Raw genomic sequence first — 25,587 nt, 5'->3', positions numbered from 1 at the left:
CTTTAAATGACAAAATGAATTTTGTAGGTAGAATTAGGTTCCTTTGATTAGAAGATTACCCTGGATTGCTTGGATGGGCCCAATGTTAATAATCTGATGGAACACTAAAAGGGGAGTAGGAATGCAGAAGTTTTCATAAGAGAAATGCAAGTATGGAGAAAGAGGCAAGACACATTCAAAGCGTAAGCATTCAACTCACCGTTGCCATGTTTGAAGATGAAAAAGGAGGGGATGGGCACAAGCCAAAGAATGGGAGTGGCCTCTGGAAGCTGGGAATAGCGGTCACCTGGGGCAGCCATCAGGGAAAGGAGAACTTGAGTCTACAACTTGCAGAAACTATATTCTACCAACAGTTTGAAGGAGCAAGTAAATAGATTCTCCCCTAGATCCTTCAGAAAATAATGCAGCTCTGTCAGTATGTTAGCTTTATAAATACTATGTCAGAACTAGGGGATAATGTAAGTTTCATTTTAAACTGCTAAATTTGTGGTAATTTGCTATGGCAGCAACAGAAACAAATACACTTGCATTTAGGTTATTTAGGCAAACATATGCTTATGATATACTAAATGATAGAAGAAAAATACTAATTAAAATGTGAATGTCAACTGACACTAATTGGCAAACATCTTATGCGTATTTTGCTAATATTTTTGCAACGATGCGAAATGCATGCAATGCAAAACTTTCTAAGATTAATCTACATTTAATATTAACGTTATAGCCAAAATGTTACTAAATTGAAAGAATGCATAATTCTGTTTGTTCAGTTTTAAGCAATAAACAAAACTGTAGCCTTGATAATGAAGACAGCACAGTTTTTTATGTTGTAGAGTTTATCATGTCTAGCAAACTCTCACCAAAATGAAATAGTGCAGCCAATTCTATTTTCTAGCAATAATAAGTTTTTGTTTTACCTTCAGGGTTCTTGAGTCAATTCACCCAAGTGTAGATTGAAATGAACTTTACCTCCTAAGATTCTTAGACCTATGATACCAAAGTCATTTCCTATATACAATATGTTGGCCTCTTTTCTTTCATTTATTTTTTTATACTTTATATTATTTATATTGTACTTGTTCAAAATAGAGAATACTGGTTGCTTTTTATTAGGGAAATAAATCATTGCAAAGAAGAAGATGAGGTACAGAATATTTAGCTTATTTTAGCCCATTTGTCTGCAGTTATACTATGAAATTGAAGTGTGTGAAGATAAATTAGTGAACATTAGTCTTATCATAACATTAATAGAACAAGAAATGACACCAAATGTTAATATTTAAGGCTCAATGTGTTCTCACCACAGGCTATGAAGCCAACAAGATTTAGTTTTTACTTTATTTTTAAATCCACTAAGAACTTTACAACAGTTAGGAAGAGTGTGCTATTCTCTAGTTTATAGAAACAATGTCCCTGTTCTACTCGTTTTAAATTATAGTTTTGAAACTTCTTTTGATCTAATATTTTCACTAACTCATTCCTTATAGGCAGAAAAAATTATATATCAAAATAATCCCATCTTTTTTTTTGATTTGTATAAATCAAATCATGAGAAATAATTTAATTAAAATGTTAATATTAAATTAAATTCTGGCTTACCAGAACAGGCATAGAAATTTTATTTTTATTTTTGCTCATAATTTTTCTAACACAACCAAACATAACTTTACTATATCCTTTGTTCAGAGTGGTTTATATATAATTTAGTGAATTATAATTGATATCTTGATATGCTAGGTTTTCTAAGGTTACAATAAGTATTTAGAGTATGATCCCTCAAAGAATTTCCCATGAAGATGAAGTGAAAAGATAAATATATAAAAACACATTTGTATTCTTAGATAATAGTCACAATTTTAAGTTCTATTTTGTTAGAAAAATAGGCAATGTGTAGTTGAGAATTTATCATGGTTTTCAATCCCAGGCAAAGGAAATTAAGTAGATGAAAGAAACCATGGGATGTTTTTCAGCAACGTTACTGATTTGATCTAAACCCAAAGTCAATACTCTGAAATACCTAAGGAAACCATTACCACAGCATTTATCACAGGACATTGAGATGTGATGCTAAATGTGTGTCTGTCCCATGTGGCCTCTCTAGATCTCTAGTTTATGGATGAATATTCTTTTAATCTTTGGATTCCAATATTTAACATACACTTATTATTACATTATGTTCTTAAAATGTATTTGTGTAAAGCATAAGGCTTTACAAGAGGTTTAATTGCAATTAAACCTCTTTAAGTGCAATAGCATAAGGCTATTCCAAACTAAGGGAGAGGGTAGAATTTGAACTGCAGGTTTAACAGCCTCCTGGAGAATCTTTGTGTTTCTGGAAATCATGAGCATGGTGTCCCACAACCACACCTACAGATCATTGTCTGGGGTTCATGGATCTCTTTAGGTGGGTTGCTCTTTTTCATGGCATCCTGAACATTCCACTAAGGATTTCTGGCCCAGTTCCTCATTCATGACAGAGAAAATAAAGGCCTAAACTCACTCTCTCTATCCAAAACCCCAATACTCATACATCTTGGATAAACTCTTTGGTTCCACCGGCTCCTAGCAGCTGCTCTACCGAGACAGGTATTTGGTAGTTGACTTAGAGATGGAAGTTAGGGAGTTGGGCGTGACAGTGGGACAGCCATCTCCTTGTAATCACCACTCCCATTTCGATTTGTCAGCTCTATCTAATTTTTAAAAAATAATTTCCCACTTCTGCTCTAATGCAATTTTTTTATAGTTTATAAAACCTGCCCAAAACTATCTTAATTTAAAATGTGTGCTACTATTTGCCATGTACTTTTTACCAATCTTATACTTTCCAGTGATACATTTAGGAGTGAGTCGACTACTTATAAGTAGAGAGTAAATTTCAAAGCCCTATAAGTAATACCCTATTTTATAACTACCACATCTCCGTTTCAGATTTTCAAAGGAAGTTCAGAAGGAAATGAAGGAAAGGGGAAAGGGACTGTAATCAACAATGTACACAAGAATTAGATGAAGGATCCCTTATGACATCCAGAAAGCCATCCTCTCCTGTAACAAATCTTGAGTTCATAAAATCCTGCCTCCTGTTAGTAATTCTTTGCCTATCCTAAATAAGGTTAGAAACTCTCCACCTTTGTCTGACTATCTGAACTGATATGGTTTGGATTTTTATCCTGCTCTAATCTCATGTTGAAATGTATTAGGTTGGTACAAAATTTTTTGTGGTTTTTGCCATTAAAAGTAATGACAAAAACAGCAATTATTTTTGCACCAACCTAATAATAACCAACGTTGGAGGTAGGGACTGGTGGAAACTGTTTTGGGTGATGGGGTGCGTTGCTCATGTCTTGGTACTGTCCTCAACACAGTGAGTGCTTCTCGTGATATCTGATTGTTCAAAAATATGTGGCATCTACCCAGCGCTTACTCCCACTTCACCTTCTGCCATGAGTAAAAGTTCCTTAATGCCTCCCCAGAAGCCAAGTAGATGTTTGCATCATGCTTGCTGTACAGCCTACAGATATGTGAGCCAATTAAACCTTTTTTCTTCATAAATTACCCAGTCTCAGGTATTTTTTTGTGGCAAGGCCAGCAGCAATACACACTATTTAACTCATCAGCAGAAGTTGCCTGCAACATCCCCCTTCTCTGCTTGAAAGTTCTTTGCTAGTTAAGCTACCTTACTAGCTTACCCTGAGCCTCAAGGTTGATGAGGATCAAGAATAGGCAAAGGAAAAAATAAGACACATAGGAGGGCTAGTGATAGTGTTAGGATCTGTGTCCCAACCCAAATCTCATGTTGAGTTGTAGTCTCCAGTATCGATGGTAGGACTGGTGGGAGGTGATTACATCATGAGGCAGCATCTCATGTTTTAACACCATCCCCCTTAGTATTTTTATGGCAAGAGTGAGTTATCACAACATCTGGTTGTTTAAAAGGGTGTAGCATCATCCTGTTTTGTCTCTCCCACCTACTCCAGATGTGTAACCATATGCCTGCATCCCCTTTATCTTCTCCAGTGATTGTAAGTTTCCTGAGGCCTCCCATTCATGCTTCCTGTACAGCCTGCAGAACCATGAGCCAATTAAAATCCTAACAGTCTCAGTTCTTTCTTGATAGCAGTGTGAGAACAGACTAATACTGAAAATTGGTACTGGGAGTGGGGCATTGCTGTAAAGATACCTGAAAATGTGGAAGCACTTTTGGAACTAATAATGGACACAGGTTGTAACAGTTTGGAGAACTCAGAAGAAGACAGAAAGTGTGGGATATTTGAAGCTTCCTAAAGACATGTTGAATGATTGTGACCAAAATACTGATAGTGAAATGGACAGTAAATTCCAGGTTGGGGAGGTCACAGATGGAAATGAGAAACTTATTAAAACTTGGAATAAAAGTCACTCTTGTTATGCTTTAGCAAAGAGAAAAGACTGGTGGCATTTTTGCCCTGTAGTAGGGAATCTGTGGAACTTTGAACTTGAAAGAGATGATCTAGAGTATCTGGCAGAAGAAATCTCTAAGCAGCAAAGGATTAAAGATGTAGCCTGGCTGCTTCTAAAAATCTATCTCTTGTGCATGAGAAAAGAAATTACCTGAAACTGGGACTTATATTTAAAAGGGAAACAGAATATAAAAGTTTGAAAAATTTCCCACCTGGCCATTTGATAGAAAAGTAAAACTCATTTTCATTGGAGGAAATCAAGCAGGCTTTATTTAGGCAAATCAAGAAATTTGCCTAAGTAAAGAGGAGCCCATTGCTTACAGACAAGAAAATGGGAAAAATGCCTGGGAGACACTTCAAGACCTCTTCAGCACTTCCTCTCATCACAGGCCTGGAGGTTTAGGAGGAAAGAATGATAACAAGCCAGGTTCAGGGCCTATTACTCTGCAGCTTCAGGACATGGCACTCTGCATTCTGGTTGCTCTATCTACAGCTATGGCTAAAAGGGGCCCAAGTACAGCTCAGGATGCTGCTTCAGGGGGTGCAAACTGTAAGTGTTGGTGGCTTTCATGTGATGTTAAGCCTACCAGTGGACAGAACAGAAGAGTTGACTTTTGGATCCTTCACCTAGATTTCAGAGAATGTATAAAAAAGTCTGGATGTCTAGACTTCATTTATTTCTGGGAGGTCCACTTATTGTTTATCTCTCAGCAGGCTAGCTATACTAGTTAATTTTCACACTGCTAAAAAATAATACCTGAGAAGTCTGCTGAAGGGATGGAGCCCTCATCCCTCCATAAGGGCAGTGCAGAGGGGGAAATGTGGGGTTGGAGACTCCATACAGGGTCCCCATGGGGGCACTGACTATTGGAGCTATGAGAAGAGGGCCACTGTTCTCCAAACCTCAGAATGGTAGATCTGCACTTGGAAAAGTAACAGGAACTAAAAAGCAGCCCTTGAGAGCTGCTGCAAGGGTTGAACCCTGCAAAACCACAGAGGCAGAGCTGCCCAGACCCTTAGGAGCCCACCCCTTGCATCAGCAATCCCTGGATGTGAGACATGGAGTCAACAGAGATTATTTTGAAGTTTTAAGGTTTAGTGACTTCCCTGCTGGGTTTTGGAATTACATAGGGCCTATAGCCCTTTTCTTTTGGCCAATTTCTTACATTTGGAGAAGGGATGGTTACCCAATTCCTATAGCCTCATTGTGCCTTGGTAGTAATTAACTTGTTTGTTTGTTTTTATTTGATAGGCTTATAGGTGGAAGAGACTACCCTTGTCTTAGTTGAGACTTCAAACTTTGGACTTTCGACTTAATGATGTAATGAGTTAAAACTTTGGGGGACTGTTGGGAAGGCATAATTAGATTTTGCAATGTGAGAAGAACATGAGATTTTGTAAGGGCCAGGAGCAGAATGATATGGTTTTTCTGTGTCTCCTCTCAAATCTCATGTTGAACTGTAATCTCCAGTTTTGAATGTAGAGTCTAGTGAGAAGTGATTGGATCATTGGTGTGGTTTCTCATGGTTTTATACCATCCCCATTGGTGGTGTTGTGGCAAGAGTGAGTTATTCAGATATAGTTGTTTAAAAGTATGTGGCACCTCCTTTCTCTCTCCCTCTCCCTCCTTCTCCAGCCATGTTAGATGTGGCTGCTTACCCTTTACTTTCTGCCATGATTGTAAGTTTTCTGAGGTTTCCAAAGCTATGCTTCCTGTACAGCCTGCAGAACTGTAAGCCAGCTAAACCTCTTTTTTAAATATAAATTACATACTCTCAGGTATTGTTTATAGCAGTGTACCAACAAACTAATATAGCTAGTCTATAGAGAAAGAAACTACATGTGGGTTTCCCAGAAAGAAACACTTGCTTCTGATGAAACAGAACTAGATTTGTTTTTTTTTAAAAAATAGCAACAACATTAAATTAAAATCATATGGGTGTTCAAGGCAATTTAGAAATCTATTTTCTAAGAATTATTATTCATAATGAAGAGGAAGAGGGGTGCAACATTTAATTAGTGATTTAGATCAGTGATCAGCAACACTTTTTCTGTAAAGAGCCAGATAATAAATACTTTAGTCTTTGCTGCCCAGATGGTCTCTGTTGTGACCATTGAACTCTTAGGTAAATAATCACAGAAATACAGAAATAAATATGCATGGCTACCTTCCAATAACTCTATTTACCTAAATAAACAGGGGGCCAGATTTCATCTCTGACCTGTAGACTATCATTGCCGATCTAGATTAAAGAGGAATGTACATACCAAAGCCATGAAAATCTGAATGAAAGCAAAACACAAGCATTTTGAAGACCTGAACCAGAAAAATGTACATGCTAATAAAAGACATTCCATAAATTAGAGTAAAAACAAGCCATAATATTGGAGGAAAATATTATTGTCTTAAAGGTAGTCCTATGTATGCAGTTGACTTTATTAGTAATAATGGTGTCTTAGTCAGGCTTCTCCAGAGAAACAGAACCAATAGTGTATATGTGTGTTTGTGTGTATTTGGATATATATATGGAGATTATATTTAGTATATGTGAGGAGAAGATATAAGGAGATTTACTATGGGAGTTGGCATATGTGATCATGGAGGCCAAGAAGTCCTATAATCTGCCTTCTGCAATCTGGAGAACCAGGAAAATTGGTGGTGTAATTCAGCTTTAATTTGTAGTCTTGAGAACCAGGGAAGCTAGTCCAATAACTCTGAATCCAAGGCTGAAGAGCTGAGAACCAGAGAACCAGGAGAGTAGGGGAGGCATTGGAAAGCGTGAGGATCTGGCCAGCCTGAATTATGTCAGATCAGTATATCATTTCAAGTGGAAAATATTGGAGGAATTGTTGTTTCAGAAAGGTAAGTTGAACTGTCTCTTCCTGCATTCAGCAAATGATAAAGATTTCTCTGGGAAGAGTATCCTCTCCATACTGCAGTGAGAAAATAGCCCTGATCACCAGAGCCTTGGAATCGAAGGCTGCAGTGTACTGGAATACCCATAGTTAGTGAAGTAACTTTTATCTTCCACCTGTTTAACCTCTGCCCACCCAAATGAAACAGATTTTCTTTGTTCTATCATTTCTCATCAAATATATTGCTCTTTGTCTAAAAGATTATAAAAGCATCCTGCTTCGGCAACTTCTTTGCAATTCACTCTCTTGTAAAGATCCACATGTACATGGAAAACCAGTAATATTTGTGTACTTTCTTTTCTCTTATTTATCTGCTTGGTGTCAATTTGGTCTCTAGATTCAGCTGAAAAGCCCACTAAAAATTGGAATTTGAAGTAATCTCTGGCTCCTCTATACACATTGATGTGAGTTGTGGAGTTGGGACTTTCAAACTTCTATCCAGCAGCTTCTCTTTATTATTTACTGATTCAAATGCTAATTTGAATCAGTAAACAGTAAAGTCTTTCACAAAGACTCTCATGGACTCACTCAAAAATAATGTTTTACTAGCCATCTGGGCTCCCTTAACCAAGTGACATACAAAATTAGCCATCACAAATGGAAATTTGAAAAGAACTGAACATTTTAAATTAAAAGATAAGAGAAATACAAGACAAAATGCCAAAAATTCTGTGCCTAGCTTGGAATGTTTTGTTAAGAAAAAGAAACACTATACAGTAATACAATACAAAGTTTAAGTATTATTTCACCAGTATATGATTTGGGAAAATACATTTCTTAAAAATATACAGAAAAAAGAGTTCTGTATCTCTTTCCTTTAAGTTCTGTCTTGAGAGTCTCCATACAACCATTAGAGATCTTGGAAATTACAAATGAAACAAGGTCAGCGTTCTACTCAAAACCACCCATTGTCTTACCATTACATTAAGAATAAAGTACAAATCTTAAGGCCTTCAAATTGCTTTCTTTCTCTGGTCCTGAACCATCTCTCTGATCTCAATTTACCACCATCTTCACCTACCCTTTTCAGCTGGTACCCAACCTAGGCCAGTGTCTCTTTTGTCTCACAATCTTTGCACTTATTCTCTCTCCCTGGATCTATTCATTCCAGGAAATCAGGAAATGCATGGCTGATCTCTCCACTTTCATTTGCCCTTTTTTTTTTTTTCTTTTTTTTGAGATGGGGTCTCTGTTGCCCAGGGTGGAGTGCAGTGGTGTGATATTGGCTTACTGCAGCCTCGGCCTCCTGGGTTCAAGTGATTCTCCTGCCTCAGCCTCCCAAGTAGCTGGAACTATAGGCACCGGCCACCACAATAGGCTGTTTTTTTATGTTTTTAATAGCGATGGTGTTTCACCATGTTGACCAGGCTGGTCTCAAACTCCTGACCTCAGGTGATCCACCAGCTTTGACTTCCTAAAGTACTGGGATTACAGGCATGATCCACTGCACATGGCGATGTCTCCACTCTCCTAAGATCTGTTCAAATATCACTCTACCAGGAGGAGTTACTTAAACATCATCAAAAAAGAATAACCCTGATCTTTTTATTAGCACTTACATTATGGCACTTAACATCACTCCCTAAGAGAAGAGATTTTTTCCTTCTGTTTTTTGTTTTTGTAACAGAACTAGGAACATTAGATGTGTTATATTCTTTCCTCAGGCTGTCATAACAAAATACCATAAACTAGGTGGCTTAAACAAGAGAAAATTATTTTCTCAAAATTCCAGAAGGTGGAAATTCCAAATTAAGATATGAGAGGGCCAGTTTCTTGGAAGAGCTCTCTCTCTCTGGCTAGCAGATGTGAGCCTTCTAGCTGTGCCTGCCATCACACAGCTTTTCTTGGCATGTGGGTATAGAGATAGAAGTAGGGGAGAGAGGGAGAGTTCTGATGTCTCTTATTATGACACTAATCTATGAAATCAGAGTCCCACTTATATGACCCCACTTAATCTTAACTAGTTTCTTAGTGGCTCCATTTCCAAATACAACCACAGTGGCTGGTAGGGCTTCAAGATATTAATTTAGATAGAAGGTCACAAACATTCAATCCAAAAAAACAGAGACACTTTAAATGCACAGGACTAGAAAAAAATAGAATTAGGTAATTATTACTAGTAAAACCTTTGGAAAAAGAGGAAACATATCTTATTGTGAATCCTTAGATTAGAGACTTAGAGCTAAATGTTGCATATATTAGTAAAACTTTCGAGTTTTGAAATATGAAAGTAGAAGAAAGAGAAAAAAAGTAAAAAATTTCTTTGGAAAGTGAGTGTTGAAGAAAAACATTTTAAATAGCTTATTTAATGCGGTGATTTTGAATATGGTAGGAAGAGAAAAGATAGAGGAGGACATAATATATCTTTATACATATATAATGTTATACAATGATGAATAGAATAACATGTAAACATATATTTCATTATGGTCATTGGGAAAAAAGATTATATAATATTTTTTAAAAAGGTGCAAGAGAAATTACTAGTAAATATAAAGATGAAATAAGATGAATAGTACATTGATCAAATTAGCAATAATTGGAAACAATAACAGGAGAAAACAATAGCATAAAATAAATACATCTAAAGTAGAATAAAGAAAAGACAATCTTACATATGGTTTACTTAAGTACTCATTAGTAAATAGCCCTAAAATTAAAAATTATACCAAATTAATTTAAAAAACACCCAGTTACACATTATTTACAAGACAGCTAACAAAATGAAATGCTAAAGAAATAACACAAAGAATATTGCCAAGACAGATATTATAAGATGAATAAAGTCACAATTCACAAAGAAGGTACTCATCTCATCATGTATGCACAAAAATATGTAGAAGCTGAATGTATGAAGAGAAATAATAAAGATGTAAAATGTTAATCAATTGTAATTACAGTTAGATATTTTAATAATTTCTTTCAGAATTAAATTAATAGTAATTTTAAAGAAAATAATTGAGAAACAAACTGTATAATCAATTATAGTAAAATTGGACATGCAACTACATATAAAATTAATTCCAAAGCTAAATGTGTTTGTCCATGATCAAATAATCAGCATCTTTCAATTAAATTTACCATATAATTTTTTCAAAAGCAAATAATTTCCCAAATATTAACACTTATTCTTAAATATCAAACATGTACTTAATTAAAAGGCATGCAAAAGACAAATAAATTAAAAATGTATGCTGTGTATATTTTGTCAAGCTTCTCCAGGGAAAAAGCATCAATAGGACACACACACACACACACACACACACACACACCCCATACATTAAGATGTTTATTATGAAAAATATTATGAAGACTGAGAAGTCACCCATCTACTCCTCTGCAATCTAGAGGCCCAGGAATGCCAATTATGTAGTTCTCAAGACCAAAGGCCTGAGAACCCAAAGAGTCAATGGCATTAATCCTAATTCAAAGGCAGGAGAAGACTGATGTCACAGTTCGCCAGTCATTCAGGAAGTAAAGGGGCTCAATTTCCCCATTCTCTATCTTTTGCTCTATTCATGCCCTCTGCAGTTCGGATTATGTCAAGCCACACTGGGGAGGACCTTCCTCTACCCCAAATCCACTCATTTCAATGCTAATATTGCCTGGAAATACTCTCGCACAAACACTCAGAAATAATGTTTAGCCTGGACACCTGTATTAGTCTCTTCTCACAGTGCTATAAAGAAATACTTGAGATTGAGTAATTTATGAAGAAAAGAGGTTCAAATGGCTCATAGTTCTGCAGGCTGTACAGGGAGTATAGTGACTTCTGCTTCTGGGAAGGCCTCAGGAAGCTTTTAAACATAGCACAAGGCAAAGGGGGAATGAGGCACTTCATATGGCTGGAGTAGGAGAAAGAGTGAGAGAGGAGAAGCCCCACACTTTTAAACAACCATATCTCATGAGAACTCACTCACTCACTCATTAACAGGAAAACAGCACCAAGGAGATGTGCTAGACCATTCCTGAGAACTCCACCCTCATGACTGAATCACCTCCCACCAAGACCCAGCTTCAACATTGGGGATTACAGTTGAACATGAGATTTGGATGGGGACACAGATCCAAACCATATCATTCTGCCTCTGGCCCCTCCCAAGACTCATGTCCTTCTCACACTGCAAAATCCAATCATACCTTCCTAATAATCCTGGAAAGCCTTAATTTATTTCCAACATTAACTCAAGAGTCCAAAGTCCAAAATCTCATCTGAGACAAGGCTAGTCCCTTCTGCCTATGAGCCTGTGAAATGAAAAATAAGTTTGTTACTTCCAGGATACAAAGTGGGTATAGGTATTGGGTAATCATTTCCATTCCAAAAGAAAGAAGGCAGCGAGAAAAAAGGGGCTACAGGTTCCATGCAAGTCTGAAACCCAGCAGGGATGTCTTAAAGCTCCAAAATAAGCTCCTTTGACTCCATGTCTCACATCCGGGGAATACTGATGCAAGGGATGGGTTTTCAAGGGCTTGGGCAGCTCTGCCTCTGTGGTTTTGCAGGGTTCAAGCTCTGAGCTGCTCTCAAGGGCTGCTCTTGAGTTCCTGTGACTTCTCCAGGTTCAGGATGCAAGCTGCTGGTGGATTTACCATTCTTTGGGGTTTGGAGAACGATGGCTCTCTTCTCACAGCTCCACTAGGCAGTGCCCCTGTGGGCACTCTCTATGGGGTCTCCAACCCCACATTTCTCCCTCTACACTGCCCTAGTGGAGGTTCTCCAGGAGGGTAGCACCCCTGTAGCAGGCCACTGCCTAGACATCAAGGCTTTTCAATACATCCTCTGAAATTTACGTGGAGGCTCCCAATCCTCAAATTTTGCATTCTGTGCAACCACATGCTTAACACCATGCGGAAGCCAAGCCACCAAGGCTCACAGATGGCATTCTCTGAAGCAGTGGCCTGAGCTCTACCTGAGTTCATTTGAGCCATGGCTGGAGCTGGGATGACTGGGATATAGGGAGTATTGTCTTGAAGCTGCACAGGGCAACACATCCTTGGTCTGGCCCATGAAACTATTCTTCCCTCCTAGACCTCTGGGTCTGTGATGGGAGAGGTTACCATGACGGTCTCTGAAATGCCTTCAAGGCCTATTTCCCATTGTCTTGTGTATCAGCATTTGTCTTTATTTTAGTTATGCAAATATCTGCAGGCAACTTCAAATTCTCTCCCTGAAAATGGGCTTTTGTACCACACAGACAGGCTGCAAATTTTTCAAACTTTTACATTCTGCTTTCTTTTAAAATATAATTATGTTTCAGGTCATTTTTTTGCTCATGCATATGAGCTATGTTTTTAGAAGCAGCCAGGCTACTACATGAATGCTTTGCTGCTCAGAAATATCTTTCACCTCCTAAATCACTAATCTCAAGTTCAAATTTCCACAGATCCCTAGAGCAGGGACACAGTGCCACCAGGTTCCTTGCTAATGCATAACAAAAGTGACCTTTGCTCCAGTTCCCAGTAAGTTCATCTTCATCTGAGACATCAGCCTAGTCTTTATTGTCCATATCACTATCAGTATTTTGGTTACAACAATTTAACCAGGCTCTAGGTTGTTTCAAATTTTCTCTCTTCCTGTCTTCTTCTGAGCCCTTCACACTCATCCAACCTCTGCCTGTTACTTATTTTCCAAAGCTGCTTCCACATGTTCAAGTATTGTTATGTCAATGCTCTACTCCTCTGTACCAGTGTTCTGTATTCATCCATTTTCATTGGTTTTTTAAAAAAATCTGAAACTGGATAATTTATAAGAAAAGGGGTTTAATTGGCAGGCTGTACAGGAAGCATAGTGACTTCTGCTTCTGGGAAGTCCTCAGGAAGCTTCCAATGATGATGGAAGGTAAATGAGTGAGGCAATTCACATGCCCAGAGTAGGAAGAAGAGTGAAGGGGGAAGTCCTACATACTTTTAAATAACCATATCCTATGAGAACTCACTCACTATCACAAGAACAGCACCCAGGGAGGTGGTGCTAAATCATTCATGAAGGACGACCCCATGATTCAATTACCTGCCACCAGGCCCCACCTCCAACATTACAGATAACAATTGAATATTAGATTTGAGTGAGGACACAGATGCAAACCATATCAACACCCTTTGGCACAATCAAGATGGAGATAAAATTAAACATATCAATGGGTAATGCCCATTTACCTGAAAAATGACCTCTTTTCTTCAATAATAGCATCATTATTATTTCAATCGAGAATATCTATGAAACCAACTAGTATTTATGATATACATACAAATAGAAAAATAAGATGTAAAACAACATAGCATATGTCCACAAACAGCCAAAAAAGTCATGCACTATTAACTTTCTAGAGTTGCCTTAACAAAGAATCATAAACTGGGTGGCTTACAACAACTTTTTTTTTCTTTCATAGTTCTGGAGGCTGGAAGTCTAAAATCAGAGTGTTGGAAGGATTACAATAGTTCTGCATCCAAAAAAAAAGGACTGTTCCTTTTCCTCTTCCTAGCTTCTGGTTGTTGAAAGCGATTCTTGGCATTCACTGGTTTGTAAATGTGTTGCTATAATCTCTGGCTCCATCTTCATGGAGTGTTCTCCCTCTGTCTGTGTAGACCCACAATTATTCATCATGCCCTCATCTTAACTTGATCACATCTGCCTAGAGCCTATCTATTTCCAAATGAGATCATATTCACAAGTACTGGTGATTAAGGCTTAAACATATCATTTTGGAGAAAATATGCAATTCAACTCACAACAATGATTAAAAATGTTATTTCTGAATGATGGATCTTATGGATATGCTGCTTTCTTTACGTGAGCCCAATCATCATTTGTAAGATGTTGACAATGAATGTAAATGAACGTAAGAATTGAAAATGGCTGTTTAGAAACAAATTTAAAGTGGTATGATTTGAGTAAGATTCTTCATCTATTACTGACTTGTGAAAGTTATACAGATGCTTTCAATATAAATAAATGAGATACGCCAGGCGAGGTGGCTCATGTCTGTAATCCCAGCACATTGGGAGCCCTTGGCATGTGGATCACTTGAAGTCAGGAGTTCAAGACCAACCTGGCCAACATGCTGAAACCCCATCTCTACTAAAAATATAAAAATTAGCCAGGTGTGGTCATACATGCTTGTTATCTAGCTACTTGGGACCCTAAGGCAGGAGGATAGTCTGAAACCAGGAGACAGAGGATGCAGTGAGCTGAGATCACGCCACAGCATTCCAGCCTGGATAACAGAGTGAGACTCTGTCTCAAAAAAAAAAAAAAAACACTAAATAAATAAATAATAAAATAAATAAATTAATGAGATAGAAAATATGCCCAACATGAAATTAATGGGTCTGCAATACCCATTAGGTACAGATCCCACATGTGCCTTCCATCCCCCAAAAAGAAAAGGAACTAAAATCCTTTCACATTTAGAATTTTCTCATGTAAACAAGGGACAATTACGTGGCCTTGCTCATAAACTGAGTAGCCATAATGAAGAGAATTTAGGGCCTATTTTCCAGACTACAAATTTATAAAACATAGAAATTATTCTTGCAAATTGCCATTTTATAAGCCTCCTTACATTCTTGTCTTAAGCATTTTTCAAACCATAAAGTATGATCAAAATGTATAATTGTAAAATTGAAAACAAATGGCACTTTACCTTTTGTGAAATTAAGTTCCATTTTTAAAGTGTTATTTACTATTGCCTCAAATTTTGGCTTTTGAACATTAGCCAATTTTCTTGGGTGACAGGTGCTATGAAAGGTAAGAAACTATAGAATTTCCAGATCAAGAAGAGCTATACTGTATCTTTTTTGGTAATATAATGTGTAATTTTACTGTATTTAGAGGGTTTTAATAAAAGAGAAGCAATAACAGAAGATAATTTACAGGGATGAATAATTTTTCAAATGCCAAAGGCCAAATTATAATCAAGTTTTTATGCATTTAGTTAATTAATACGTGGAAACCGTCTTGATTTATGTGAAATTTAGAGCACTTTTCATAGGTTAGACACATGTAATTGCCTCTAGTACCTATAATCATCTTGATACATAATTTGCATGGATTAGGATGAAGATAAATGATCTGGAAAAGCATTACAATTCCAAAAATCTCGCTAAATGTTTATAACAATGTTCAAGTTTCTTAAAGAGTACTCGAGTCTCTTACTTCACTTTAAGAGCCTTATATAACGATTGATCAATAAGATGAAGTATAATTGATGTTAATATCGTATTAAATAGCAATAATTCACTTGTTATTTAGAGAAGGCATTATAGAGAAAAAAATAAATTTTGTTGTAGAAAAGTTTAACCAGGTTCTATTGTATTCCATCATGGAAGAAAGTAAAGCTCTATTGTTGTATTTAAAAAAGATGCATGCAGTTAGTACCATAAGATTTGTTCAACAGCAATTAAAATATCTGTTAAGACAATAAAATCTCACTCATCGTGACTAGCACTAAGCAATTCATGAGAGATTTACCCTGATGTTTCTAGCCTCTCCTACCAGGTCCCACCTCCAATGATGGGAATCATGTTTCAACATGAGTTTTGGAAGGGACAAATATCCTAATCTTATTAAGTATAAAGTAACATTACATGATTTATAATGCCCTGGGAGAGATATGTACTCATAATGTTTGGGCTGGTCTCTAGTTTTGGGGTCAGAAATGTTAGCTAATGTGTTGTCTAATTCAGAGACTACCTAGAGGAGTTATTCTTTCTAGGTTGAGTTCTGGAAGTTTCCATCTGAGGAATATACTACTCTCTATTATATTCAGCATGGTATTTCCTCACTGCAGGGAGTGAAATTCTCATCATATTCTGTGCTGTTTTTAATCTTTTTCTTTGGCATTTCAATAAAAACTCAGAAAGCCTTTAAGAAGTATCTAGTCTATAATTAAGTTTCTACATTAACCATAAAAACCTTGTTGGTTTAAAACACTTTTAAAATAATTGCTTTAATCCATTTTATACTTCTACACACTCTATTCCTTGTCCCTTATTTAATCATGTGCCCGATTATTTGTTTCTTCTCAAAAGTTGGCCATTTATTTCTTTGGGTAACAACTGGCATAGAATTAAACAGATCCTCATTTGAACTCATGACTCTTCCTTTCTCCAACTATCCAACCATACTACTCGCTCTCTCCCTTACTTGCCAAAATTAAACTCCAATGACACTTTATGTTATGGCAACCATTTAAACTATTTTTTCTGTTAGCTGCTTCATCTCAGTAAGCAGAAAAGAGAGAGAAAAGTGACAAGCAGTGCTCAGACAGAAATCTCCACATTTTCATCCTCTTTCTGCAAGCCAGTTTACTTTAGATGTTGGGACTGTAGTCTCTATTTCTCAAGAATTTAGCAAGCTCTTCTTAAAATTTGGAGAAGGAAGCATCACAAGGACAGCAGAACAGTTTTCAGGAGGCAACCACAGCGTGGAGTGTCAGGTGTTTCGCCTGGAGTTCTGTGACTGCATGCCACCCCTTCTGCTTTGCTTGGAGCCACCGTGGCTTTCCTCTGACCCTGATCTCTGTTCAGTCCAGAAAACTCTACTATATTCTGTGGACATCATAAACTGAGCTGGTCTGTCTGTCTAGCTTCTCTGTTACCCCTCTTTTACCATGAATATTTTATTTACAAGATTCCATCAGCAGAATGGATGCTTTGTTTTTTTTCATAGGCTAGATCAAGCTAACATAGATATCCTGCATTCTAGGAGGTGAGTTTCAGTGCTGCTCAATTTGCATTTTGTTGTTATGGTTCTGATCCACAAAAATAGGTTTTTCCAAACAAGAAACAGTATACAAAAAGAATGGCTTGAAATTGTATGGGTTCTCAAACAGATGTATTCATTTCCATTTAAAACAACTAGTTAGGAACTAAGGGCAGGTAAGTGAGAAATGCCTTCCTCTTTTGTCTCTGTCTTCCATCACTCAAAGCCATCCTGTCCTCAATAACCTCTCTGAGAGAGAATTACTCCTCTCATGTTGATTCAGCAAGGTTTAGACCCATAAGACTCTCCCTATAAAGACCCATAATAATGAATGCAGAATGTACAGAGTTATATATAATGCTCTAGCAAATATGAAACATTTGAGTAATAGGAAATATTAGCTGGACCTTATGAAATTGCTTTTGTAGGTATAAATTGCCCAAATACTAATAATTTCATACAGCTTAAATTAATAGATCAAAAATGAAATCACTCCTTACAGTAAGTCTACATGGAAAAAATTTAAGGGTTGAGGAATTGTATTTATTTAGAAACCTAATACAGCAAGAAACTTTAAACTTACACACACACATTACACACAAGTACTTATATCTAATATTTGCTTTAATATACATTCAATTCTACTTTACTTTTGAAGACACCTTTAATTTATAGATAAATGTTTATTTTATATTAAAAAATTTAGAGTGCTGTAATTTTACCAAATCAAAGATGCTATTGTTTGTAAAAAGCTAATTTAATTTCTGCATTAAAAATAAAAAGAAAATCGTGATTTGTACTATAGAATGAGAGCACTGATAATGCAGAATTTCTTGGAATATGGCTCCTCCATTTTCCCTGGATTTTGTTTCAAGACACTTACTCACCTATCTAATTTTTTTAAAATTTGATTTACTTTCTTGATCTTTTCAGAAGGGAAACTTATGTATATTTATGTAGTTAAAATTAGACAAATTAATTTAAAAATCAGTAAATATGTATTTCTAAAAAGCATAGATAGCAGCTCAAAAAGAAATGTAGCTTTTGAATTGGTAAGAAGATATTACACTCTAAATAGTAGGTACATTTAAAGAAAAATTGAAGTTAAGACAATGCTGCTTCAAGATGATGCTAACTTGAGCGATCAGTTGAATACATTCACTGTAACCCTTGGTGCTGGTGCTGTGATAAAAACTAAGTTGACAAATAAATGGAAATGCCGAAATGAAAATCGCAAAATAATTCAGTTGAAAAAGTAGAAGGATAATTTTTAGAGCTGTAATGTCAGGATAGAATTTAGTGAAGTTAAATTTTAATAAAATAGGTGAATACATATATATGTATATATAGATATAGATATATAAAATCTATGTACTATACGTATTTCGATAAAGTGAATACAGGGCAGAGTTTTGCTGTTCAATTCTTTTGTATCAGAATATGTGTATAAATATCTTCTACATGTAATTTTATATAGACACTCACGCACACATAAAATCATTGCAAAATGTACTTATTAAAATACTTGTATAAAACTTTGGAGATTAAATTGTTTCTGCTCTGCCCAATCCTTCTATTCTAATTAATAAGGCAAATAATTAAACACATTTCTACTATTTTTCTCCAATATTGCATGGGGTCAATAAATCAAGAGGTGAAAGCCATCATTTTCTGAAAAGCCGTACCACCAAGCTCTCAGATAACAACAGAAATTTTTTAATGTAAAAATCACATATTAGAAAAGTATATAGCAATGTGACATGCAGCACTATGAATAATTATAAAACAGAATATCTGTTTAATTGAATGTATGGGATACATGAAAGGGGAGTCATACTTAGAGAAAACAACACACACCAAATGACACCTGCAAAGAAAATATTTAAATGTATTCAATAGTAGTGGTACTGTTATTCGTATCAGTATTGTTGTCTTGGTATTATTTATTAATTTTGAGATATTTTGTTAGAATTACTTTGTTAAGAAATAAAGTTGTTAAAAAAACAGAAAGCTGGTGCTGTTATTATAAAATATTAGGCATAAATATCAAAATGAGAAAATGTGATTAAAAATATCTCTGTGAATTATGCCTTTAAATCAAATTTTAAAAAATATTGTATTATCTTTTTATGTCTGCCTACCAAAGTGTCCCCAGAATCATATCTCTTCAGATGGGACAAATATAATATGCAATGTATACATCTATATTATAAGACCTAATGCCATCTTCATCCTTCAACTAAAAGGGACTGGGGACCATGGAGAAATCACGACTTAAATCCCTGGCAGGGAAAATTAAATTTGGGTTTGTTACATGTTATTGTGTCAGAATAGAGAAAATTCAAAATAATAATGTCCTATCATAAACATACAGGATTAAGTGAATTCCCACTGGAAAAATTTGCAACAATTTGAATATCAGGAAGAGAATAATGGCTAAAACAGCTTGATTCCATGACAAGCAGGAGCCCCTAGTTGTATCGGGGTTAATCATATAGAAAAAGAAAACATTTAACAGAAATTATCCTAATGAACATGATTAGAATAGGATATTTCATTCTTTAATCTTTTTTAGTCATAATATTAGTAATCTTGACTCTTTCTGCAATGGGGTTCAGCTTATGCTACCCCAAAATATCACACCTTGGCATTTGAGAAAATAGCAGAAGCAGGAATGTCACTGTCACCTGCCTTTTGTCCTCCTCTACATCAGGTCATAAAAACTAGGTAGTCACTCTGTGACCTCTTCTGCCCTCCTCCCCTGAAGCAGGTTACAAGACTCTCATTTCAAAGGTATTCTTCTTGTAGTCTGTGGAAAGGAATATTCTTATCTCTGAAGACACAGGGACATGAGGAAAGGAATATTCTTTTTTGTTTGTTTGTTTGTTTTTTGAGATGGAGTTTCGCTCTTGTTACCCAGACTGGAGTGCAATGGCGGGATCTCGGCTCACTGCAACCTCCGCCTCCTGGGTTCAGGCAATTCTCCTGCCTCAGCCTCCCGAGAAGCTGGGACTACAGGCACGCGCCACCATGCCCAGCTAATTTTTTATACTTTTAGTAGAGACGGCGTTTCACTTTGTTTACCAGGATGGTCTCGATTTCTTGACCTCATGATCCACCCGCCTCGGCCTGCCAAAGTGCTGGGATTACAGGCTTGAGCCACCGCGCCCGGCCCCGCGGAAAGGAATATTCTTATCTCTGAAGACACAGGGACAGATAGAAGAATCTGAACAAACAGGCCATCCTAAGTTCTCCAGTTTTGTTGCCTTTATTTCAAACTCCTATTTGTCCAATCATACTTCTCCAGGATGGTCCACTCTTCATCAAATCTAAGTATAAAGGTACAAAGTTTACCTGTTTCTTTAAGGTCTTCATTTCCTTACAAAGACTCCTCAGTCATGTTAATACTAAATAAATGTGTATGCTTTTCTTTTTTTAAAAAATCTTTTTGTTATACAAACCTTAGCAATAAACCAAATATTAGGTGGAAAAAGATATTTTTTCAAATCTTTTAATTAAAGACAGCGTCAGTTGAATTACATTTTCTGATCTAAGGCCATCAATAGAATAATGTATTAGCTGTAAACACAAGACAAAGCCTGTGAATATGCAATGTTCAATCTGTAATTTATTCTATTAAAAGGCTAAAATCATGACTTTTGTACAGATATACCAATGCACATATGTTAAAGATTTTATTCTACTCATAAATCAATGAGCAAATCAGGCAGGTGTTATAACCAACTGTTTCCAAAGACAGTTCAAAGAACAGACAAGTATATAGACCAGTAACATTAAAATGAATATGTAAATGGAGAAACAGCTCTTATTTTCATAGCATGAGAGGAATGACAAATTAATCTTAATAGGACAGGATTTACATGTCTATAGACAAGAATTACTGTGCAAAAATAAAAAATAAAAGAAGTTAAGGATCAAAAGAAAAAGAATTATCGTGCATTGTTCTAAGTTACATACTATTTTCAGAGATGCAAAATTGCTCAGAAATAATGAAAGGAGAGAATCAGATAACCTAGAAGGTATGTCCTTTGAAATGTAGAACTTTGCATCAAATTACTATTTTCTTTTCAATAATTCTTAACATGTGTAAGTTCATAAAAATATTATAAAATTAGAAATGTTATCAGGTATAAATTAATCTTTAAATATAGGGAGATTCATTAATCTGAATATCTCATCAATTTCAGAGGTTTTATTTTTAGAACTAAATGGCAAATGCACTTACATATTTGAAGTCTAGTTTAAAATTGAATCAAGTGATTTACCTGGGTGAAAACATGTAAATTCTGGGAGCACACAGGTTTACCTGGGTGAAAACATGTAAATTCTGGGAGTACACAGGTTTAGAAGTTTGTAGGTAACATAACTTTAAGATACATGATCCACAGTGTTAACAATTTTGCATTCAGGAGAAAAAAATACAAATTTGGTTTTTTATCTATTTATAATGTGTTAGAAAATTTGGACTTTCAGAACATCATCTTTGTAATTCCAATTTAAAATGTACAATCATATAATTAATGTAGAATGACAAGTTAAAAATTGTATCTTTTACACAATACTGCAAGAAGTCGCCATACATTTTTAAATTATAAAAATTATTTAATACTCAGGAATTTTTAAGTAAGACGATGAAAACATAAAAGAATCAAACATTATTCAAAAGTCACTTAAAAGTTACTGTTTAAATTGCTAGGGAAAAAATAAAACAAGTTTTCAAGCTGAGTTCAGAGGCCTAGAAGGATAGCTGTCCACCTCTCTGTAAGATTTTCACTTTAGAGAAAGAAAAGATTGTCCTATGAAATCCAAATTAGATTAAATGAAAACCACCATGGAAATCTCCTGTATAAACAGAGAGACACATACAAATTTATCCTGGGACTTCTGATAAGGACTGAGAAATCAGAAGTAAATACACCCATTGGAATCTTAGAGGCTTTTATTTTTTAACTATCCTAGTGTAACACTGCCTTAAAGGGAGGTTATTCTTCCCCATTCCCTGATACCCACTTCCACCTCAACTGTCTCTTGCTTCAATATGGTGGATGGGGGGGTTCCTTGGACTCTGAGCCTACCCAAGTCTGTTTTCCTTAAATCTGCCACTAATTTGATTATACCTGAAGTCATACCAACCTTTACAAATAAATCCATACCTTGTGAAATTCAAAAGTCACAAAGTAGGAAATGATAAAGACCCACTCACTACTACCCTGTTGTAAGTATCCTTAGCCCATGTATTTAAGTGTGGTCTTGTAACCGTATCTTGTAATAGCACACACTCTGGCAAGTAGTCAAAAATAGTCCTCAGAGCCCTTCATAGTTTGCTTAAGTCACTGTACTAGTTCTCCCTGTGTCACAAAGTAACCCACCCCATATTTCTTTTGTGCCATAAGAGAGTCCCAGTATGAGAGAAATATCATTCTCAGAAACAGGTACCATGAGATATGCTAGTCCCACATGCTTGATCTGAACAAAGGTGTACATAAAAATACATTTTCAGTAACAAGGTAGTAAGTATAGCTGATTGTGTATTTTCTCCACCCTTTATTAAGGACATGCAAATAAAGAAAATATCCTTCATTTAAAATTTAAAATATGTAATTTATCTCCCCATTGGAAGCATTAGGTATTATTATGAATCATGCTTTTATTTCTATACCCTTGTAATATTTCCTTCCAAATACCTTTATGATTATCTTCATAAAAGTCTCCATGATAGAGCATATGTAAAGCCAACAATGGTGTGATGTTTCAGAAGGATTGTGACACTCTCCTTTTGAAATGAACTTCAAATCCCATGTAACATTATTTTTAATCTTTTCATTGAAAACAGTTTGATATTTATAGTGGGATTGTCCTAAAGAGGCTGACTTGATTTGAAGACAATTTGTTTTGCCAGAATGGAATAAGGTCTCATCAAAAAATTGATAAATATGTAAACTGACTTTTTCATGGTTTCTATGCTGAAAGGTTAAGTTTTCTGTTTTCCAACTTTATAGAACTTTGATTTATGATGTAAACAATTTGCTGGCTTATGTGGACTTTTTCTTACCTTCATTGCAGGGTGGATAACATATTATCATTTTTCATGAATAAGTATAATGAAATCCAGTCTGAGAGTGATCACTTAATCTGTGCTATGTATCTCTTTACCTGGTTGTATTATATCTATTTCTCTTTAATGTTACCGTGAAAATGGCAGTCAAAAAATTCCTTCCTTTTATCTTAAAATTTTACAAGTTTGATTATTACAACGTTCAGCTTTTGTATAGATAATAATTTTGAGAAATTTTCTTTGTTATATGAGTAAATTTAAAAAATAAAATGAAAACATTATGTGATACTGAAAATGCTTCGGTTTACTCTTAGTCCATAGCAATCTTATGATCAATATAAAATATTTAATTCTAAATGTCATCTCATCACTTATATACATTACACACACACACACACACACACACACACACACACACACACATATATATGTACATTGTGGAATGGCTAAATTAAGCTAATTTACAGAAGCCTTACCTCATACACGTTCATTTTTTAAATAAGAACCCTTAAAATCTACTCTCTTAGCATTTTTTGAATACAAAGTAAATACTTATTAACTAGAGTTACTATGTTATACAATAATCTCTTGAATATTCCTCCTAACTGGAATTTTGTATCATTTGACCATCAACCCCCTCCTACCCTCTGTTAATTACAATTCTACTTTCTTCTTCTATCAGTTAAACTCTTTTGAGATTTTACATTTAAGTGACAATATGTGGTATCTGTCTTTCTAGGACTGACTTATTTCGCTTAACTAAGGTTTTTCACATTCATCCGTGTCATCACAAATGACAAGATGTCCACTTTTCATGGCTGAATAGTATTTCATTGCACATATATACCACATTTCCTTTATTCATTTATTCACTGATGAACACACATTGATCCCATATGTTGGCTGTTGTAGATAACGCTTCCATGATCATAGAAATGCAGGTATCTCTTCAACATACTGATTTTATACTTCCTGACTTTAGATATAATGTCCTTTTACGGTCCCGGGTCCCATCTCTGATTCAATAACACATGTAATAATCATGTCTCCCAGGCTTATCATGGCTGTAAGTTTCTCATGCTTTCCTGGACGATGTTGAGGAGTACTAGCCAGTTATTTTGTAGAATATCCCTCAAATGGGTTTGTTTGATGTTTTTCTCATTACTAGACTATGGTTATAGAGTTTGGAGAGGAAAATCATATAGGAAATTGCAGTTCTTACCACATCATATCAAAGGAACATACTGTGAGCTGCAATTATTACTCATGATATCGAACTTTATGATCTTGCTGAGGTAGTATGGCCGGGATTCTCCATAGTAACATTGATTGATCCTTTTTGCTTTTTTCATATTTTACTTTTTGGATGGAAACCACTATGTAGCCCACATTTCAGAATTAGGAAGTTATGTTTCACTCATTGAGAATGAAGGGTCCACACAAATTGTTTAAATTTTCTGATTGGGTGATTTCTATCTTCTTCCCTGTTTGTTTATCAGTATAAACTAATGGGCACTTATTTCTTATTTTAGGTTTGCTATAGACTGAATGTTCCTGTCTCCCAAAATTCATATGTTGAAGTCCTAATCCCTAACTGTATTTGAAGATTGGGACATTGAAAATACCATTGATATTTAATAAGGTCATAGCGTGATCCTCAATCCAATAAGAATTGTTATTGTGTCCTTATAAGAAGAGGATGGTCAGGGACAGTGGCTCACGCCTGTAATTCCAGCACTCTGGGAGGCCAAAGCAGGTGGATCTTGAGGTCAGGAGATGGAGACCATCCTGGCAAACAAGGTGAAACCCATCTCTACTAAAAATTAGAAAACATTAGCCAGGCGTGGTGGCACATGCCTGTCGTCCCAGCTACTCAGGAGGCTGAGGCAGGAGAATTGCTTGAATCTATGATGTGGAAGTTGTAGTGAGCTGAGATGTGCCACTGCACTCCAGCCCGGGTGACAGAGAGAGACTCCATCTCAAAAGAAAAACAAAAATGAACAAAAAGAAGAGAAAGTAAAGCAAAATCTGTCTCTCTCTCTCTCTCTCTCTCTCTCTCTCTCTCTCTCTCTCTCTCTCTCTCTCTCTCTCTCTCTCTCTCTCCACACAGAGAAAGGCCATTTGAGGACTGATATGGTTTGGCATGTCCCCACCCAAATCTCATCTTGAATTGTAGCTCTGATAATGTTCTGTGAGGAACCCAGTGGGAGATAGTTGACTCATGGGGGCTATTTCCCCCATACTGTTCTCGTGGCAGTGAATAAGTCTCACGAGATCAGATTGTTTTATAAGGGGTTCCAACTTTTGCTTGGCTGTCATTTGTCTTTTGCCTGCCACCAAGTAAGACATGTCTTTAGCCTTCTACCATGATTTTGAGGCCTCCCTAGCCACATGGAACTGCGAGTCCATTAAACTTTTTGTTTAGAAATTACCGAGTCTCTGGTATGTCTTTGTCAGCT

At 36.0% G+C, this 25,587-nt stretch overlaps 1 pseudogene; it reads left to right on the top strand.

Moving 5' to 3' along the window:
* Positions 1-152: 152 nt before the first annotated feature.
* Positions 153-25,587, top strand: part of LOC100393489 (U4/U6.U5 tri-snRNP-associated protein 1-like) — a 36,985-nt pseudogene continuing 11,550 nt past the window's right edge.

The sequence above is a fragment of the Callithrix jacchus genome, chromosome 2 (genome assembly GCF_049354715.1).
Source record: "Callithrix jacchus isolate 240 chromosome 2, calJac240_pri, whole genome shotgun sequence".
NCBI lineage: Eukaryota > Metazoa > Chordata > Mammalia > Primates > Cebidae > Callithrix > Callithrix jacchus.
Note: the sequence above shows the minus strand (reverse complement) of the source record. Positions and strands in the feature narration are given on the sequence as shown.